Raw genomic sequence first — 15,513 nt, 5'->3', positions numbered from 1 at the left:
AACTTAATTTAATCACTTTCTTAATTGATTTTGCAATTATATATGATTATAACATACATTTTAATAGTAAATCGAATAAAGAACATAATAACAATAGACGTAAGCAAAGGTCGATTTAATACAAATCTATCGGATGTCTTTTTGATAGTTCAAGTTGTACGTTCAAAGGGTTCATTTAAGCAACATTGTATAGCACAATCTTGTGTACATGCTTGTCTTTCATAGGATGATACCATATTTTGATTCCTGTTTACAGAATTCCTGCCATCTACAAATTGATTTTGTGAAAACCGGCGATAATTTCTGTTGTTATTTCTAAAATTCCTACCACCATTTCTGTGATTGGGTTGAGTTTGATTACCGGTACGATTATGAGTATTCATTCTATTATTAAGACTAAGCATATTGAAATTATTTTCAGGTTGTACATTTACATTACGAACAGAAGCATATTGTGGCTGATTAATTCCAGAGTTACAATGACCTCTATCTTGAATTCTATTATTCTTTATTGCTGACTGACTTTCATAACTTTGAATAAGCATAATTAAATGATTAAAGTTGATGCATTGTCCCGACATTAACAGTTGTTGCAATCAAAATGGTAATAAGATTCTAATGGAAGCTATAATACGAGATTCCGGATGATTTGGATTTAGTGATCTCAACTCGTTATATGTAGATACTACAAATTCCGTAATACTTCTATGGAATTTTGGATTAAAATGTTTTGTTCTCAAGATGGCATCTCTATTCGCTGTCATGAAATCATTTTCGTAATTAGATAATAGAGCATTCTTAAAATCAGAATATGTATGAAGACTACCCCTGATAGCCTTAAACCATGTTAAACAGGGTGGTAACAATATATGCGCAATAATTTTAAATACTGCGACTCATCTACACCTATAAGCTCGCACTCATCCTCAAATTTGTCAAGGAACTCCCTAGCGGGTACATCTTCCGGTATGCCACTGAATTTGGTAAGTTATTTAACTGCACTGAATCGTATGGGTTTACCTGTTATAGTCTTCATATAACTGTTGGAGCTTCGGCGAGATGACTGCCTCACTCTTCTTTCCCTGTCCATACTTTCCTCTCCACAACTTGAAGGTTCATTAACTTCCAACCACGTCCTAAGATGGCGACTAGGTTCACGAGTATTAAAAGCAGGACCCACCATGTTCCTCTATCCACCGTCTTGCGTTGCACTCTCGGAAACACAATTTTCTTTTATAAGATTAACCTCCTCCTGTAATAAATTGATGTAGGTATCATGGGCATTTAATGTTGCCTTTTTGAGATCTACAGAGTTTTGAAATTCCGTGACTCTCTGTGATACTCTCTCCATCTTTTCGTCATATTGTTCAATGCTACAATATGCTTGTTCATCTGTGTAAGTTGACGTTGGATAGCTTCCCAATTGTTTTCGTTGCATTGTTCTAACTATTCTAGCTTTTCTTCGAAATCCTTCGTTTGTTGGCTTATTTTCCGGTCTAGTTTCTCTTCAAGATTCCTAATTTGTTGTGCTATTTCTTCATTATTTTAGCGTCTTTTTCGTGAAGGTTTCTAATTTGCTGTGCGATTTCTTCACTTTTTCCAGCTTCTTTTTCTTCAAGGTTCCTAATTTGCTGTGCTATTTCTTCACTTTTTCGACCTTGATCTTGAGTCTTTTCGTCAAGATTCCTGATTCACTGTGGTATATCTTTTAATATGTCAGTAAGATTTTCGTTGGGATTAATCTCTAGATGAGTACTCCGCTCTCCAGTTGTATTTCTATCCATGACACTCATGATAATATTTCGGCGTATTACTTTTCCGCTTCTTAGAGTGGTCACACTAAGGTCACTTATAATGTTGGTCGTTTTCACTGTTCTTCAAAACAACAAACTTATATCTCGGGTTTGAGGCACCAATTTAGAAGGATAAATACTTCCATAAAATAATAATATAACTCATATACGTTTTGTTACTTTCTTAACTGAGTTTAATATCCACTCATGAGAAGCGTACATAATAAAATGTCTATCTCTACACACACTTAATTTTTATGTCTCCATAGCAACAACTCTTTTTTCTAATTTACGATTACAAAAGAATAATAATCTCTTAACATCTCTATATATCTTTCTTTTCTTTACACGTAATACTGCTCCACTAATTCGCCTCTGATCGCCTTTTAATAAACTGGCACAGATTGCCAATACTATATACAACAACATAACAACGTTATCGTTGTAATCCATCACAGGCTGTAATTAGCTTCAAGCCCTGTATTCTAACTCAAATACTCAATATAGAATTTTGAAACAGAGCTGAATGAAACCATCTCTTGGTTTGAAATCAGTTAGACGTACCACACTTGCGAATGAAGGCAAAGTTAGGGATGTAAAGAATTTGTTACAAGAAATGCGTCTCGCGTGGGAAACAACGGACTACTAAAAGGACTGCATTATTTTTAAAAATCTGAATGCGGATGACCATGATGATTTCTATATTGAAGAGGATTAACGCATGTAAGTGCGGGGAATAGTGTTTATTAAACGCCTGAAAGACCTTATTATATTATAAAACCTGTTTTACAATATTATGTTACGGAGCTTTTTTAAATAAGAAATTCTCTTAGTGATTCTCATCCTTAGTAATTCCTTCTTAGTAAATGGAAATTTTAATTAAATGAAATCCAATATGCAACATTTTTTTGTCTTGGTATGAATTACATTCATTTTATAACTTTGGTTAAAGAATTAAACTCTTAGTGAAATAAGTTCAATATTCGCCTCTTTAGTGTCAAAATATACTAAATCTTCAAATGCTTTAAAAGCATGCCAAACGCCAAACTTATTGCCAAAACATGCTATGTACCAACTAAGCTGGTTCAAATCCCTTACCTCTAGATCTTTGGCATGTTTTAAGCTTCGCCAGCATTATCCTCTTTCTAGAGTCTATAAGTATTTTTTAATCATTGCGATATTGTTTCAATGTAAAAAGGAATAGTTGTTTTCCCTTTCTACCAAACGAATTTAGGTTTTTTTGGGGGGATATACCTTACTCATTTTTCTCGAACTTCTAGAGACTGAATGCGAGCATCAGTACCAGGAAATCGAATATTTAACTAGAAGGAGCTTGGTTTAACTTCTGGGCATAAGAAAAAACTAAACCCTGTATCGCTGAAGGGGAAAACAGGTAGATATATTGATTTAAACTAAAAAAGGGTCAACTTAACAACATACATGAATCCAACGAATGCGGGAGGAATTTTTGTATCTTCAGTTGTATTATCTTTAGAGTATAAAGAAGGAATGAATAGATAATAATTTCCTAGGTTCAATATTAGTGCTAATTCGTCAGACTGAATCAAATAGCCATTTTTACCACATGATTCAAACATGTATAACGTATACATATTGTTTAAGCCCTCAATGTCTCACAAGGTAAACATTTACATTGTCATTATCCATTCATATTATAATACGGAAGCGCATCTACGTTTGACTGATAACTCAATCTCTATTCAACCTTCATAACGTTTCATGTATCCGTGATTCTTGGGGAAATATAAAACCAGGTAGAACTATTGGAATGTAAAGTAAGTGATTCAAGATAACTGGGATATATTCACTATTTACCTTTGGTTTGCCAAAAGCAAATTCCTAAGTAGAGGGAAGCAAGAAGGAACACGCAATGCTACCAATACTACCACAGCTGGAAAGAAGGGGTGCGAACACATGACAAAGGTCTACCAATTATTATGATGTATGACACTTATACCAAGAGGTAAAAGTGTCTTAGAAATAAAAAAGCTTCAATGTCTGGCAATTTTAAAGAGTTAAATAAGTATATTCAAAATGTGTCAAACAAATACATACAGATTAAGAAAATAATTTATCAGGAGTTTGCTACATTCGTTTCACACCTTCGACATATTGCTAGTTCTTCGGACTAAATTTATAAACAGATTATATTCTTAATTGTGATTTTAATCGGTTGTTAAAAATTTAATGTGGAGACCAGAATATATACTCCGCACATCAGCTATTTTCTTTTGCATGTCAGGCCGGAACCTGTGCCCCCATGACTCCAGATGTTACATTCTTGTGAAAAAATACTAATGGTGGAGATTCAAGGAAAAATAATTCATCTACATAGGCGTAAAGTCCTGAAGAGAAATATACATTATTTTTCATTTTCTTAATTTTATGACGTATCTACCCTGTGTCTTGTTGTTCGTAGCTTCTTATCTGATAATTATTGTTAGTACTACTGTAATGTGAATACAATCCAAGTATATTACTCCTTGTTTATATGTTTCCCTTTTATGTTTTACTTTCCACGAATATTTTCCTATTCTGGATGCGACAGATACTAGGCTTTTCGATTACAATTGTCTTAAATAGCTTTTCCCAGAACTCGAATAACACATTTTCATTGAGGTGTTTATGGATGGCACTCTTCTTCCTCGTGGTTATTCTTGTAGTATACGAGATATTACGATGTGTTTCAAAGTCGGTAATATTGCACCTTGTTTGTAAAGTTCGTGGTTTGGTGTTTTTAATACGACTTCCGATTGATATTGTTAATGTTGTAATTCTAGTGGTATTATTTTCCTCTTGTTTAATGTATGAGTCTTATCACATTGTGATGTCTTTCCTATATTATGTTCGTTTATTAATTCGAGTTCTGTTGCTTCATTAAAACACCTAGTTTTTCCTTTATTAGAAGTGATAATTACAAATAAGACTTGAGACAAATTTTCTTTTCCCATAATATTGGGTTTTGAATTTTTCCTGACTCTTTAGGAAGTAGGCAATTTCTTTTATAGGTCGACTAAAGTCTAATATATTTCTTAGTTTTCTGCTTCGGTGGTTTCTGGATGTAAAACATTTACTTCACAGCTATAGTTTTTGCATCCTAGATGATATTATTTCGTTAGGTATAGTTTGTACAGAATCCCAATTGCTGTAAAAATATTCAACACTTTCTTATGTGGGGTTTGTATGCTGTCTTGTCGAGCATTACCAGCACGTATTTTTAAGGCAGTAGTTTTACTTCGAAGATTATTTTTTTCCTTCATTATATATCAATTTTTATGGCTTTTAGTTAATGACTTAATCGGAAGTCATTATCCACTCTCTGGTTTACTGTATCATGGCAGCAAGAATTGACAATACTTCCAGAATTATTCATATTCTTCATAGGTATAAAAATTCTCCTATATGTTCGTGCCATGTTTCTCGGCTTATGATCTAGTTCAGGGGTGCTTATAATTTCAAACTGTATCCTATGAACGTTCGTAAGACTGTCACTTTTAGCCACACGCAGAATCCTCGCTTGTATTTAGTTTTCCTCAAGAAATTATTTCTTCTTATTATTATCATTATTACTTTATTATTGATATAAATTTGGATTAAATATATATTCTATTCACGGTAATGCTGTTTTGTTGTTCATAATCTATTTATTGCAGAAGGATGGTAAGCACAATCACAATCACTAGTCCAAGAAAAACAATCGGAACTTTTTGGAGTCTGTGCTACTCGTAAACTTCAAGATCAAATGACATGAAAGAAAGAGATAGAAACGTTTCAAATTTGAAACATCATGTATGAAAAGAGACTTCATTTCTCTTTAATATTGCATAGAGGTGTTGGTTTTAAGATGATAACAAAACTGAACTTTAAAATATATTGAAGGAAAATGAAATTTGTTTTCTCTGCACTATTTCACCATTTATATAATATTAATGTTTCTAAGGAAACTCTAAACAAAGATTTTATTTCTCCAGATGATGCTGAACCCGTCTCTTAATTGTGAATGTAACTGTTAAAAGACGCGTCATTCCCACATGGCTCGTGGCGTATACTCAGCGAGAAGTCGAGTGGAATATACGCTACATACGGCCGTCTCATATCGGAAACTTTGTAATATACATTTCCGGACTTTAAAGGCAGAGGGAACTAAGTCATTTTTATTGAATTTTCAGGAGAGAAAGAAAACAGTGACCTACTTCTTTCTGCCTTTAAGTTCCTTCGGACTTATATCTAATTTTATTGTTGCTATTGGATAAAGTATTCATAATATATCTACAAGCTTTCTAAGAATAAGATATATCAAATCACGCGTTTCAAATCTGGCAATAACTCATTTTCAGAAAGAAATGACTTACTCCTTTCTACCTTTGAGGTCCGGATTTAAAGTAGCCTATTGCCAAAAAACTAGCTTATTCATCTCGCGCATACTTACTCTTTTACGTATTTTTTCACCAGACGACCTTTAGCTATAGGATCATTACATATAGTAACTGTAGGGATACGAAAACCCCATTCATTTCTATTTCTTTCGATTGTCATCACTGTTGGATTGTCTTGAAATTTAAACCAAGACTGCATAATAAGTAGTAGTGTCGCAACCACTGAGCCTGAGAAGATGACCAACCATAGGCATCTGGTAAAGGAATAAGATAAAATAGAAACTAAACATGTACATGGGAATTTCTTTTAGAGTAGTGCATATAGGTTATTAAGATTATTAGATTAATTCTTAATTAATTAGAAAGGAGACTTATTTAATTACTTCTTAGCTCACGTCAGTTCTTTTGCACTGTATCTACACAGAGCAAGATCTAACTGCACCGGAATATACCCATGATGGTCAACATATAACTTAAGAAATATGAATTGTGAACACATTTGTAATACTTGCATACAACTGGAGTATCTGATAAAAGACACACTAATAATATGGATTAAATTATTCCATCAATAAGAAGTTGGAAATCCAAAACGCTTATTCAAATTTATTAAATTATTTGTAACATAATTTTATCAACTTGTGTATTGTAGAGCTCTATAATTTCAGAATATCTATCTATCTATATATCTATAAAACCAACTTTATATAATTACAAGCATAGATGTCCGCTAATTGAAATGGAGGAGATAAGAATATTCGAAAGTAGCTAGGAGATGTAGAACTTCAAATTTTAGGATTTATTTTCCCCCAAATTAAGATCAGTGCAAAATATCTTAAATATGTTTTCTTTGCTTTCGTTAGTTTAGTTTTTAAACTCAATGTTCTTAGATTACTTAATGTGATTTTTGTCCCAGGTTATACTCCCGGAACGAGTTCTTCCAATAAAAAAATACGGGTACCCAGGTAATTCTGATCTACATTCAAGGACTATGTGCCTTGTCGTCTATATTTCCCCTTCAGTGTATTTCCTTACACTAGTAAGAACATATTGTTTAAATGCTTATCCAGTGTTCTTGTTGGAGGTGTTTTTTTCTTACGAGACCAAATTATTACGTTAAAATTGTTAAAAAGTTTTGATTTTTTTGCATTCATCCCTATTTTATTTTACTTCATTTATCGACTTTTTTTAAAAAATATTATATTTATCTCCTTAAAAATTGTTTGTTCTGCATAATTACTACACTATCCAATGTACTATTAAACTTATCATTTGTTTTATATCATTAACAATCATTTGTCAGCTAAATAAAATTCAACTATTTTCCATTTTTTTCTTTATTTTGCTTATAATTTGAAAACAGAAGTTTCAATTCAGTAAGTGAAAGGATACTCAAAAGTATCAAATCTTTTTTTCTCAAAACGTTACAATAGAAAAGAAAAAACTAAAACTAAATATGGTTACATACTTATATTCATTCGATCAATATTTCTATAAGTTCAAAATCTTATTAAAGAATTACCTTTCCACAAAGACACGACCTTTTGCTCTAACATTGAATAATCCTTCCAAAGATGTGTGCTTCAAATAAAGTTTGCAGAAGCTATACATATCTCATAATACTGTCTGAGAAGAGAAATAATAATTAGTATAAATAACAATACTTGTTTTGTAAAGCAGGTAATTGAATGTGTAAATCACTTTTGGTTAAACCTACTACTTGATTGACCACACTCTTTTTTCCAGAAATAGTAACATTATAACCGTCACCTGGTTAGAGAAGTAATTTTGTGGACGCTCTGTATATTTCGAAAAGATTTATACTTTATTCTGCGGCGCAAATAAGTTCTTTCATCGGTGGAAATTGCTTCTTTCCCACGCAACTGCACAAAAAAGTCTTTCATTGTTTTTTCATATATATATATTTAAAACATTGCGTTGTGATGAGAACATTTCTGGAACCGACGAAGCTTCTCAGTGTGTTCTTCCTAACTTGTTAATATGCACATTCTATATTCTACAGTTATTTGGAACTGAATTAAGTGCTTTCTTTAAAAGCTTATGGAAATATTGCAGTAGATTAGAGCAGATCAGAGTAGACAAGGTGTTCAAGCATCAGATAGTTGCCAGCCACGTCGCTTTACCAGTTCATTATTTGTACTTTCAAACGCCCGACTTATCGCAATGTCTCGTGCGTCGTGGCAAGTGGACTAAAATTAACACCAATTTTTTCCCGTATTCTATTTGCATGTATCTTTAGGTGATTTGTAACAATTTTGTAATCCCTTCTTGAAGAGGTCCTTCAACGTCCTACCCAGGTAAGTCCAGCTCTCAGGAGAATACTTATTGGCAGGACCACGGAGGACAACGGAAGACAGACTACGATCAGGCGATTACAAATAAATGGTACCCGGACAGTGACCCGATACACTTGACGGTTACAAATAAATTACGCCCGAACAACCGACCCGCATCGAGACCGTTGGTGCTCGAATATACTTATAAGATCAACATTTTAATACATCATTTCTTTTCCAGCATAGAACCAGTAATCAAAAAAAGAATATATTTCAGGTGATCTTAATCATATGTTTTTGTTATAGTTTAGTTTATTCTAATCGTACGTTTTAAGTTTAGTTTTGTCCAAAATGGCACAGCAGAAAGTAGATATGGTTACTAAGATAAGTTCACTTTTTAAAGAGATTTTTGATAAATTGGAAAAGAAAAATGATGGCAGCAAGGCTGAATTTAGAGAGAATTTTGCTCACTTTAGAAAGAATATTGACAGATTAGAAAAAGAGTTAAAGAGTCAGTTAGGTCAGAACTTAGACGCTATACAAGAAGAATGCCGCGAAAATAACCAAAGCTTAGAACAAAGTATTAGGACTGTAGAAGGCTAGAGTAAACGTAGGAACGAAACCCTTGAACAGAAATACGATGCCCTAACACTTAAGTTTCATGCCAGACTTCACGAAGTTAATCTTAGTACTAAACAGGAAGCCAACTCGCCACACAGACCATTGACGAAGTCAAGCAACAGACTGAAGAAACATGTCATCGTGTAGAACAAATACAAAAAAGTGTGAAACATTCAGAACCACTTAGAAGGTTTGCACGAATGCACACAATCCCTCCAGGGTCAGTTGGAATCAGCCCGAGATGTGTGTCTGTGTCATGCTAACAAGGAGCGCTGTATTACTTTACAAATAGATACAGTCGGTAAATTGGAAGAGATGTACGAACGTATTGATGACATTTCTGAACGCATGGAAGACCAAGAAAATACATTAAAATGTTATACGAAGAAGCGAAGTTGAAAGATTATATAATTGAAAATAAAAAAATGAATCTAATGCTGAATGTCGTGCTAAAATACGTGCAATAGATAAGAACATAAAAGAAATTGGTCGTGATATGGTAGAGCTCGCTTAGAGAATGGAAAGTTCTGAAAATAGAGCGCCGGAATTCGAACCCCAAGTAGAGCCAGATATTCCTAGACAAGTTAGAAGTACGCACTATAGTGATTCGGCTTATTCGGAATCTAAGGAAACCAGTAGCAGTGACAGAGAAAGTGATGATTCAAAAATCAAAGTTATATACAACCGAAGATGTAAGGGTAGTAAAAATGTTACTTTCACATGTCTTCAGAGGAAGAAAACGAAATTGAACGATGACGTCATGCATAAAGAAATTCAGTGGTTTCCTAAGTTTCAGGGTGATCCTTCCAGTGTGTCAATTCATATCTATTTACAAAGGATAGAACTTACAGTTCAATTAGCTAATCTTTCTGATAGAGCACTGTTTAGGCTCATTCCACATTTGTTAGAAAAAGTTTCATTAAGTTGGTACAATATCAGGAAACACGAATTTACTAATTATGAGCAAATCAAGCAAGCACTAATTGAAGCTTTCGCTCGAAAAGCTACAGTATAACACAGCCTATCAAACTGTATGAGTACTAGGATTGATTCCAAGGTACACAGCTCCGTATATGATTTCGCGCTTGAGCAATGCAATAAACTTCGTGAATTGACACCGAAGTTGCCTGAATTTCTCATACATACAGACGTAATATAAACTTTGGCTAGTAGATTTAAAACTGAACTCTTCCTTCATTCAGTTAACTGATCGATCCTCCTCCCTCCCATTTACTTTACTCAGTATCGTGCATCATATGGTTGAATATTAGTGTTGGAGACCCTATTAATAACTTAGTTTTAATTTAATGTTCTTTTTTATTACAGATGTTTGAATTAAAGATTTTTAGTAAAAATTAACGCATTATACGTATGCAGGGATATTGCATTTATCGAAAAGCAATTAGAGTTAATAGCGCAGCTCTGTATCTCTAGCTAGTGAGAAGATACTTTTTCCTTATAATATATTTTATTAACTGTTTTAAATTTTAAAATTTCTATTTAGAGCTTCTTACTTACCAAATTCTTACGTTATTATAGGTGATTCATAATTAATATTTTGTTTTCCTTTAAAAATTAAAAATGTATCGAGATGCTCATGATAAGATAATTTTAGTTATTGTTAACTATATACGTCTGCATATTTGTAATTGAAATTTGGTACGTAATCGCCTGCGTAGAATATGAAATTTTACACTTATAATTAATCTCGAATTTCTTTTTTAGAGTTAATATTCGATTCGATTGTGGTTTTCATTTTCAAGTGTTTATTGTAGTTTTGTTGAATCTCACTTACGTCTATTGCCTGATTTTTACCTAATTCATTAAGGCCCAAATTTTGTTTTTAAATAAAACTTATCTGGTAGACGTGTTTCAGTGTTTCTAGTGAGAGAAAAAAGGAATACGATTTTCTCAAATCTTTTTATTGATTAAAACATCCAATTTATGTACGATCCCCAAATATTCGCGGGATATGTCGCGAATATATTTTGTTAGCATAGATATTTTTGTTGAAAACAATACGGATAATTTTTTCTGTTACTAAACATATTTTTGTTGAAAACAATACACATACATTTTTCTCAGTTACTCTGCAATTGTAAACCAACCTGTATGGAAAATACATTTATGTGAACGTACCTAAACAATAAAATGTGCAGCTACCGGAAAAAATACAAGATAGGTAAAATGATGACATATAGTTTTAATTTAAATGTCTTACCTTTCTTAGATTTCAAACTGAAGATGGACTTACTCTACTTTGTAACACAGAACAAAGCACTTCTTGTGCAAACCAACATTGCACTTGCAGCATTGTTTCCTCACATTGATTTTTCACACCGCACACTTTCGTTGCTTGCCTTCGTTTGTCCTTTCCAAAGAATGCCCAAATGAATCTCTCCTCATTGCATGCGCTATATCTGTACCAAATTTTGTCTTTCTTGTAGTTGGCCGTCCTAGGTTTGTAGGGTCTGAACACGATTTCAGAGATAATATTTTATAGCTATCTCCCTACGAAACTGAAGAAGAGAAATCTTATTTGATTTGCAGTAAATTTTATGAGCGTTCACAATAGCGACGTCAATAGCATTTGTGAAAAGAGGAAAGTACCATTTTCTTCCCTCTGATTCTAATTCTATGTTTCTGTACCTCCCAATGTTTGTCAACTCCTCCAATGTACTTAGTGTAATTATGAATCATCAAGAGCTGGGCTGCTGCAGCGTCTTGTTTTTCGGAACGAGAATATCATCGTACGTTGACTGTCGGAAGCACAGTTTCGTTGTTACTCAGCACTCTCACAAACTGATTATCATTTCAAACAACAGCAAGAACCTCATTGTCCTAATCAAATCTGTAATCATAATATCCTCTCTTTTCTTTCGAAAGCTCTTTATCTTGTTGGAGTAGAAAGTTATTCATTTTGTTTAATCGCACAGTTCCTCTTGCGCGTACTTCATAATCTTTGAGCCAGAGATGGTCATTTTTCCTAACCTTCCCTCACCCTCACCCTCAATTGACGCCCCTCACCCTCACCCTCCATCACACTCACCCTCCATTGATGTCCCCTCACCCTCCCTCACACTCACCCTCCATTGACGGCCTCCACTCACTCTCCCTCACACTCACCCTCCATTGACGCCCTACACTCACCCTCCCTCACACTCACCCTCCATTGACGCCCTCACACTCACCCTCCCTCACACTCACCCTCCATTGACGCCCTCACACTCACCCTCCCTCACACTCACCCTCCATTGACGCCCTCACACTCACCCTCCCTCACACTCACCCTCAATTACTTTATCGCCCTCACCCTCAACTACTAAAATGAGGGTGAGGTGAGGGTGACGATGGCCCTCATGAGGGCAAAACCCTGAAGATGAACAGATCATGTGATGCTTTGTATTTACCAAGAATTCGCGGTATTTACGGTTGAAGACACAGCACAGAGGGATAAAATAATTCTTGGAAATGCTGTCTGTTGTCACAAAGCAATAGCATTTTTGCACCTGTTACTGCTGTCCACATCGAAGGAAGGTATGAATGTGCATTACAGTTAGAAAAAAAAAGCTGAAGCAATGAATATAACATTTTCACACTTTTCTTTCTTCTTCCTGGCCGGAGTCTATATGAATAGTTAACAGAGTACAAGTAACTTTTTAAACAAAATATAACACTTGTTATTATCCTGGTGCACCTTTAGCCCACGTGGTACCGGGTTCGAATCCTGATGGGCGAAATTTTAAACGCATTACGATAATTAAGATTCCACCTTAAACTGTAGGTGTAGGTCTGGTATAACACTGGTGGAGAAAGGGGCCGATAAACTCAAAACCTTTGTAAATCAGTAATCGAGTAAAGTTTGGCCTTTAGATTCCACAATGCTTCTATAGAATATTGTATTAATATGACCGTAGTAAGAAATGGAAAAAGAAATAGTGGCAAGCAGGAGAAAAGGCAGGCAGGTATTGAAGAAAGAAAAAGAATACTGTCTCCTAAAAGTATTTTTCAAGCAATGTTCTGTTTGGCCTACTGCATTAAAATTTTCATAATGTATGTTGGCTATTTCATTTTATTTTATTATGTTCGTAAATAAAATAAATAAATAAATTTGTAAACATACATTATGAAAACCATAATGGACTAAGCCAAATAGAGCATTGCTTGAAAAATACTTTTAGGAGACAGTCTCCCTGTACTGACAGAAACCCATCGGTTCGGAGAAGAAATCTTACTGTTTCAACAGAGCTAGTGATGTAGTGCATGGTAAAGCGAGAGATATTTATTATTATTATTATTATTATTATTATTATTATTATTATTATTATTATTATAAAATATTTTTATCGCCTTATTCCTTACACTAGTTAACAAAGGCTTTGTTACATAAAAGGAAATACCTGTTCTTAAAGGAACGTTTTGCGCTGAATTCGAATATGCACTCGGTTTTTCTCCATCAAGTACGATTTTCCCGTAACAGAGGGATTTTCGGGAAAATCCCTCAAAATTTTCCCTTTTAGTATATTTTACACCCCAAGATCTTGTTCCCTTGCATATACTAACATGGAAATTATACCTAAGTATACTTTGATTCATATTTAACAAACCCTCCAAGTTTCGTAATAATCGCTGTATTCTTTCTAGAGAAATAAATATGTTTGTATGTATACTGTGTGTACTGTTTATTGCACCTTATAGTAATGCTTTCAGATCTCTTAAGTTGAGGTAAAACGGTTTGCTTTATTACCACAAACACATATATAAAATGTAATACAATATAATTTACAAGTGTGACAATTTACAATAAACAATAATACAAATGTACCAAAAGGTCATGAAAAGACAATCAAAACTATCACAATATATGAAACTTCCATTGAGTTACAAAAACGTACACTACTTCCTTCTGTTCTAAGAAATATTGCGTTCTCTAACAAGACCCCAACAATAGTCCCCCATCATTGAAGGATCCCATCGTCCCTGGTACCTTTTCTCCATTGCCATTATATCTTGGTGAAATCTTTCCCCCTGTTCGTCGCTGAGAGCACCTAGGTTAGCAGGAAAGAAGCTGAGGTGGGAGTGCAAAAAGTGGATTTTTAAAGACATCCTACAACCCAACTCTTTGTATTTCTGTATCATGTCCTGTACGATTTCTGTGTAACTCTCAGCTTTGTTATTGCCCAGAAAGTTGCGCACAACACACTTAAATGCTGTCCAGGCAGCTAGCTCAGCACTGTTTAACTTGCTGTCAAATAGCATCAAGCATTAATTTCCTAATTTGGAGACAAATAAACACTCCCGCTGAAATCTTAGCATCACCCAGGTTAGGGAACTTATCTCGCAAATACTTGAAACCTTCACCAGATGTGTCCATGGCTCTGACAAAGTTTTTCATAAGTCCTAACTTGATATGAAGTGGCGGTAGTAATATCTTATTAGGATCTACCAAAGGAGCGTATTTCACGTTGCATTCTCTAGGTACGTAATTCACTCTAGGTTCCCATTCCTTCACTTCATAATGTTTGTCATCAGCTCGGCTATCCCATAAACATAAAAGACATTGGTACTTCGTGTAACCGCACTGCAGTCCTAATAAAATACCAACTACCTTGAGATCACAACATATTTGCCAACAATGGTCCTTGTAATTTATAAGATTTAGCAAAGTTAACATGGTGTCATAGGATTCCTTAATCTTCACTGACTGCGCAAGTGGTATAGAAGGTTTTTTTATTTCCATTATGTAAAAGGACAGCTTTAATGCTGACCTTTGACGCGTCGATAAATAACCTCCATTCTTCTGGAACGTAAGGAATTCCTAGCTCCGCCATCAACCCATTTATATCCGTACATACGCACACATTATCTTGCATTGAGAAATAGCTTGAAAATTGAACATGCCTTTTCCTGTACACTGATATGTTCGTTTCTGCATCCAATAAGTTTCACTGCTGAAGCCTTGATCCCAGAAGTTCCGCCTCTTGTTTTGTCAGGTGCAAATCGCGGACTAGGTCATTAAGTTTACATTGCCGGATGAAATGTGGCTCGCGAACACAGTCAGGGATGAACGTTGGATCCTTGGATGTACATGTTAATGTCGATGGTTCATCAAGGTCATGATCATCATCAGAGTCTTTTGGCCATATCTCTTCCCAGTTGGTAGGGGGCTCGGGAAGTGGAAGTTCATCCCCGTGCGGAATAGGTCTAATTGCGGATTTAACGTTGGGATAACTTATTGTGTTTTTGCTTTTTTTAGAATGTCTCTTAACTACTGTGAGACAAAAATAACAATCATCCAGATGGTTGGTGGGTTCTCTCCACACCATTGGTACAGCAAATTTCATGAACCTCCGTTTCCCTTTGGCCCATGCAAGTAAAGTGACGTAGCAAGACGCACAAATTATG

This window comes from Thermobia domestica, chromosome 5 (genome assembly GCF_964235325.1).
Source record: "Thermobia domestica chromosome 5, izTheDome1.hap1.1, whole genome shotgun sequence".
Taxonomy (NCBI): Eukaryota; Metazoa; Arthropoda; class Insecta; order Zygentoma; family Lepismatidae; genus Thermobia; species Thermobia domestica.
Note: the sequence above shows the minus strand (reverse complement) of the source record.